A 7,111-nucleotide genomic window follows, 5' to 3' on the forward strand; every position below is an offset into this window, starting at 1 on the left:
TTTTTATCGGAATTATATTGATTATATAGACCAGTTTAGAAGAACTGACCATCTTAACAATATTGAGTTTTCCAGTGTGTGAACTTCATAGATCTTTCCATTTATCTATTTGTTCTTTAGTTTCTCTCCGCAAGATTTTATCATTTTGCTCTAGAGGTCTCTTGTGTGTTTTGCTAAATTTGTCTCTAAATATTTCATGTTTTTAAGCTATTATAAAATGGTATTTTAAATTTAAAAATTTTCAATGTTTAGTTGGTAGTATATAGAAATACAAATGATTTTTGTATGTTGACCTTACTGTAGATTCTTGGGGTTAACGTCTGCATATAAAGTCAGTTTTGTTCTTCTTTCCAGTCTGTCTGACTTTTATTTCTTTCTCTTGCGTTGTTGCACTGGTTAAGTCCTCCAGTACAACGTTGAATAGAAATTGCTTGAGAGTGGGCATCCTCATCTTGCTCCTACCTGAGAGGTGAAACATTCAGTCTTTCATCATTACTAGGATGTAAGCTGTAGATTTTTTTTTTTTTTTTTTTTTACCAATGCCTTTTAACAGGTTGGGGAAGTTTTCTTTTATTCTTAATCTGCTGAGGACTAAATTAAAATTAAAATCCTCAAATGATATTAAATTTGTCAAATTCTTTCCCCATATCTATTGGTTAATGATTAAATTGTTTTCTTCATTATTTGGTTAATATGATTAACTACATTGATTGATTTTTGCATATTGAACCAAATTTGTATTTTGGGGACAAACCCCAGTTGGTCATGATCAATTATCCTTTTTAATGGCCCTGTCTCCAAATACATTACATTCTGAGGCACTGGGGCTTAGGACTTTAACATGTGAATTTGGTGCAGGGACATAATTTAGCACATAACATAGAGTTATTCAGATTTTCATGTGTGTGACTTAGTAAACTGTCTTTCAAGGAATATTTCATTTAAGCTGTCAACTTTATTGGCATAGGGTGTTCATAGTATTCTGTTATTGTCCTTTTAATGTCTAAAGGATCTGTAGTGATGTTCCTTCTTTCATTCCTGACATTGACAATTTGTGTTTTGGATCTCACTCTAAATATAGGTTTTGTTAGCAATTGGTCGTGACTCCTGCACAAGGAAAATAGGTTTGGAGAAGATTGGTGTCAAAATCAATGAGAAGTAAGTACACGTGGGATCATTGCACTGTTGCTGCACAAAGCAAAATGTTTCTACAGATCACCTCTTGGAAATTCTCAGTTAATTACTAAGATGCAAAATTTTAATGCTGTAAGTTTATTTCACAAGAAGTACTGTGCCAGCTCTGTATTAATCAGTTTTTTTCATTAATGAATCAGTAACTCTTTAGTGTGTGCCTTAAAGAACTGATACATTAAACAGTGATTTTAAAAAATAAACTGTGGAAATGTCCTCACCCACTTTCTGATTTAGAGTTAATTTTTATGTTGTTGGTCAGGCAAGGAGAAAAATTTCAAAGCTCTAAGTGTGACTCTGGGGGACATCTGGACCTATCCTTGGCATCCAAAAAATGAGTATGGTTTCACCAACCAGAAAGGTGGTTTTTTTGGAGCTAGAGAAACCCTTATGATTCGAGCCATTGATCTTATAGACATTGATGACCTGAGGTGCCTCTCTTCTTAGAGGGAGGTCTTTGCTCTATGTATTTAGTCATTTTCTCTTGGAAAAGTTGGTGTTAGTCATCCAGCAGTACAGAATGAGTCATAATGTATTTGTTTCCTTTCCAAAATCCAATAGGAGTGGCAAAATACCAGTAAATGATGTGGAACAGACCAATGTGCCCTATGTTTATGCTGTCGGGGATATTCTGGAGGGTAAACTTGAGCTCACACCCGTTGCCATACAGGCAGGCAAGCTGCTGGCTCGCAGACTTTTTGCTGGCCATTTGGAAAAGGTGAGTTTCCTGCTTTTGAGATGATATCTAGATCAAAATTGTGATTAAAAAAATCATTACAAAGAATACTTGTGTACTTGTTTTGCAAGTAAAGGGTTCATCACAGATAAATTAGTATTTAGTAATAATTTTCAACAAATATCGTTTGAGTGTCTCCTGTGTGCAGGATGTCATGCTAGGTGATATACAAAGGATTGGCATGGTTCCAGTCCCAAGGGGCTTCCCAGGAGAGTGGAGGATCATGAGTAATGTAAGACAAGGGGCAGTTAGTTGTAACTTATTGGGCTGGTAAAGGCATCCCAGATGGGCAGTCACTGGCCCTGGCTTCATGCCTGCTGGTGTGTGAACCTGGTGAGGTTGTTTCAAGTCTCTGTGCCTCAGTTTTACCTCTGCCAAGTGTGAAGGTGATGATTTCTACCATCTCCTGCACTTTTCATTGTCTTCAATTAAAGATGTGGGACAGGCTTTATAGGATGACTAATTCAAAACTGAGGTAGCACAGGGCTTTTCTGGTAAGTAGATAATGCAGATGCAAGCACCAAGCTCAGCAGGACTGTGAGTAGTCTGTTAGAGTTCCCACCTGGGGATGTCATGCTCTACTCCATGAGAGCACTGTGGACGTGTGGAAGTGTAGGCGGATGAAGGGCCTGGGTAGGGGTGAGGAAAGTTAAATGTTTTGTCCTACACAAAGAATTGTCCCTTCTATAATACTTAGAGCATTCAGGGTGTGTGCGGGCAGAACACTTGGGGATAGAGGAATACAACTGGGAATGAGGCTAGAAAATTCATTTGGTGCCAGCTCATCAAAAATCTTTTATGCCACAATAAAGAATTGGAATGGACTTCTCTAGGCAGTGGGAACTGTTGAAGACCTTTACATCCTCCATCTTTCTGTTTAGAAAGATGTCAAACCACAGGAAGAATAGGAATAATCATCCATATTACCCTTCTATCTACATTCCCCAGTTATTAATATTTTGCCATTTGGCTCTCTCTCCTTTTCTGAATATGTATGTATACAGTGCGTGCATTTTTTTTCCAGAGCTTTTTGAGGTAAGTGGCAGGTCAATGACATTGGCCCCTATATACTTCAACATGCATCTCCTGAGAACAAGCATCTTCTTCCATAACCACAGTTTCATTATTCTATCTAAGAGATTGGACAAAAATGTGATACTGTTCAGATTTCCATTAAGTGTATGCACATGCATGTGTTTGATTCATGTGGTATGTTTAGCTCTTCTGACTCTTAAGTCTCTTTTAATCTGAAATGGTCCCCCTGTCTTTATTTACCTGCTTGTTTTGTTTTTCGTGACTTTGATTTTTGATGAGTCCAGACTACTTTCCTTGTAGAATGTCTCCTATTCTGAATTTCTCTGATTGTTTTGCATGATTAGGGTCAGATGAAATGTTTTGAGTATGTCTTCTTCACAAAGGATGCTGTGTTCTGCTTATTATATCACCCCAGGTGCCTCGTGAGGTCATGAAGGAAGACCTTGAACATATGGAGGCATTGCTGGATGGGGGCAAGGAGGATGCAGCTCTGCTGGCCTCAGTGGGTGGGACCCAGGATGCTGAACATTACAGTGTGGCAATGCAGTTAGCCTTTCGGGGTGTATGGAGGCAGAGTAGTTGCCAAATGCTTTAAGAAGTTAAGGTGGCCATCGGGTGGAGAGATCTGAAGATGCAGCAGTGTGTTTAGGGTATGAAGAAAGAAAGAGCTTAAAGGTACAGGACTAGAAGGAAGGCAAGAAGGGCAAGATTAAGTCAAGTTCAGGTGGAGGGGATGGTTTAAGATGTGGAGAAAGTGTTTTAGATGAAAGGGAGGAGCATTGAGGAATTTCCTGTTGATTATTCTTAATTGATAGGAAATGGGAGATAGAGGCATCCTTTGAGAATGAGGCTTTCCCTGTAAGCCATGGGACCCAGGGTCAGCTGCTGGTCAATACAGCTGACCCTTGAACATCGTGGGTTTGAACTGTGGGTCCACTTATGTGTGGATTCTTTTCAGTAAAAATGATAGAGTGCTGTAAATGTATTCTCTCTTATGATTTTCTTAGTAACATTTTCTTTTCTCTAGCTTACTTTATTGTGAGAATATAATATACAATATATATAACATAAAAATATGTGTTAATCAACTGTTTACAATATTGGTAAGGCTTCCAGTCAAAGGTAGGCTATTAAGTTTTTTTGGGGGGAGGGGTTCAAAAGTTATATGTGGATTTTTGACTGCATGGGGGGTCAGCACTCCAACCCCCACATTGTTTAAGGGTCAACTGTAAATGGATTGATGTGTATTTGCGGGCCTAACAGAAGTCAGAAAATACTAAGATTATCTCTATGGTTACGTGGTTTTTTTCTAGCCATGTTGGAAAAAAGAAAAAAATGCTTGGCTCACCCATGATTTGCAGGTTCGCAAGTGTGAAGTGGTATTAGAGCATCTAAGTTAAAGATTCTAGGCTGATGTACATTATACATAATCCACCTCATTGATGTGGGGATACCTGGCGGTGCTTTGATTTGTTTTCGTTTGGGGTAACAAAAAGTAGAAACTTACACACACTAGGCAGACTGAGGGGTTTTTTACAAGGATCCTGTGCATTAGTAAGTTGAAACACTGACTTAGAACAAGCTCCATGCTAGGGCTGGGCCACACTGCATTTGGAGCTAGAACTGGGGCTGGGGTCACAGCTGCTCTGGGGCCCCGGCACACAGGTGGGGGTTTCACAGGGGCTCTTCCAGTAGCCTTACTTGGCTATAGCTCCACAGGTGCATTTCTTCCTGTCCCACTACCACTGGGGGATTCTTCCTTTGCTTCTAGCTCATCTTCCTGCAAAAGAAAGAATTTGATTGACGTAGCTCACCTTTTTCTACATAGATTTCTGGCCAGCTTACACATTAGCTTTCTTTGGGTTAGAGGTCACCCTTGACCTAATCACCTACAACCTGTTGGCAGGGTTGGGGGGACATGTAGTGCTATGGGCAGTGTCACCCCTTGAGGGGCTACTGATGGGCAGGCCTGGTGACCTTCATCTCTGGTTGTACCCTCCACCCTTTCTCTGCTCCTGCACGCTGGTCTCTCTCCAGGCATGGTTCTAATGGTGCTTGCACCAGTGTGTTCCAGTTCTCCATGCTGTCACAAAGACACTCTCTTCCAGGGAGGAATGCCACTGGCGCTCACATTCTCTTTCCCACAGGCAGCTTCATAGAGCTGCTGGAAGAGGCATGCAGAGCTCAGAGTCTGCAGTCTCCCCGCGATGTCCACTCACGCTCTGCCTCAGTCTCACAAGGGCTCTGTGGGGATTCTGTCGGAACCACAGGACTTAGGAGATCCTGGTCCCCGTGTTAGCTGCCCCGCTACACTTATGCCATCTCCCCTTGATGGTCCAGGGCATTCACCCATTCCTACACTGTTAAACTGCTCCTCTGCTCATCTCCTCTGTGGCAGTTATGTGAATGGCCAAGGGTGGCCTCAGCTTCCAATGAAATGGCGTGATTCTTGGTCACCTGGTAGAGGTGCTTCAGGGGGAGCGGGGTCCGGAATCAGGGGGATGGAAATGAAACATTTTAGAGTGCAAGGTTGGGGCTCTGGGAGAGCCGGTCCCATTTGTGGGCCACTGGCCAGGGTGTGGTCTCTGCTCTGGAGTTGGGCTCACCCCCTACTTTGAGTGTAACTACAAATTCCCTGAAGTGGTGAAATGGAAGAATCAGTCACACTGAACCAGACTTATTTATTTTCCTCTTAGAAATGTATGTAATGTAGATTTTTGCTGTGAAAGGTGTCACAAAATAAGCGGATGTAATTTGTTTATCTTTCAGTGTGATTATGTTAATGTTCCAACTACGGTGTTTGCTCCTTTGGAATATGGCTGCTGTGGATTGTCTGAAGAGAAAGCTATTGAAGTGTATAAAAAAGAGAATCTCGAGGTAAGATTGTGTTGTACTGTTTACTTTTTCAGAATTTCTCTTTGAATCAGCTGACTTCGCAGTCACTTTTTGTTTTGCAAGTTACTGTAATGATTAGAGTGTAGGAAATCATATTCCTATTTTAGGAAAATCAGAAATTAAGTAATTTAAACCTTATTTCTCTAGCTAATAATAATAATACAGTTGGGGAAAGGGGGACAAAAGATGTATGCATTAGGACTTTCAAGTTATAAGTGACAAATGTCTATTTGAGTAGCTTATACAAGAAAGCACATGTTATTATAAGACTTTGTGGAATGCAGGAGTATATACATGCAAGGCCTTAGGAAGGGAAGAGAACCAGGAACTGCAACACCATCTCAACTCATGTGGGCGTGTAACTTGTTCTTGTTTCTGCATGCAGACTTTCTTTGCCTCTGGAATGCACATAGCAGCCAAAATGTGCCCTTTCTTCTACAAACAAGTTTATTCAATAGTTCTGGTCTTAGGAGGACTCACTGTTTCTCAGTCTCAGTTCTGAATTATGGAAGAGGACACCTGATTGGTCTGAGTTGGATCAGCCATCCACCCACTTCCATTCAGCATGGCCGGAGTCAGGTTCCTGTCCCATCAACATGGGGCATCTGTGTTGTGGATGCGCTCAGGGAGGGGAGGGTGGGCAGTTCCCAGGGTTGTCAGCCTGTTGCGGGCTATAAGCTGTCAGATTCCCAAAACAATGTCCTTGGCATACATTTATTTCCACCTGCCCTTCACCCCTGCCCCATCAAATCATAACAAACTTATAAATATTTTCTTACAGTGTAATTTGATGGGTAGTTTGAGTGGCTTTTTTTCTGCACACCATTCCAACATAGGAGGGATAGGGAGAATTAAAAAGAGTTGGAGGATTATTAGTACTTGATGTTTTCAACAGAAAAGATTTGAAATTTCATTCCTCTCCCTTGAAGTCATGTAAGTTAATGGCAATTCGTTGAAATCACAGTGTTAGTTAAATGGCCTGATGACTAACTGAAGCTCTTATTTATATCTCTGATATTGGGAAAATGAGTGATTAAAACTTTATAATGTTATTTTAGATGGTTGTTTTCAATGAGAAATGTATGTTTTAGAGGACATTACTTGATCAATGTTTATAATTAACTCTTTGTAATAATGAGCCATTTTTTTCCTGCAGTGGTGAACTTTTTACTTGAGTCTTGGAAAATTGATGGTAACAATTATGGATTTAACACTTAGTTCTACAACTTTTGAAATTAATGAGAAATTAAGATA

The 7,111-nt window shown here is 40.5% G+C and overlaps 1 long non-coding RNA gene across 2 annotated transcripts; it reads left to right on the top strand.

Moving 5' to 3' along the window:
- Nucleotides 1-670: 670 nt before the first annotated feature.
- Nucleotides 671-7,091, top strand: LOC145718117 (uncharacterized). Of its 2 annotated transcripts, XR_014141593.1 has the most exons (4): nt 671-1,158; nt 1,753-1,909; nt 5,732-5,839; nt 6,243-7,091. It is a non-coding gene; the product is annotated as an uncharacterized LOC145718117 (long non-coding RNA). The 2 variants fall into 2 exon arrangements; XR_014141592.1 differs by lacking the exon at nt 6,243-7,091 and having other exon boundaries at nt 682-1,158; nt 5,732-6,210.
- Nucleotides 7,092-7,111: the final 20 nt, after the last annotated feature.

This window comes from Leptonychotes weddellii, unplaced genomic scaffold (genome assembly GCF_054177405.1).
Source record: "Leptonychotes weddellii isolate Sample4059 unplaced genomic scaffold, ASM5417740v2 HiC_scaffold_10955, whole genome shotgun sequence".
NCBI lineage: Eukaryota > Metazoa > Chordata > Mammalia > Carnivora > Phocidae > Leptonychotes > Leptonychotes weddellii.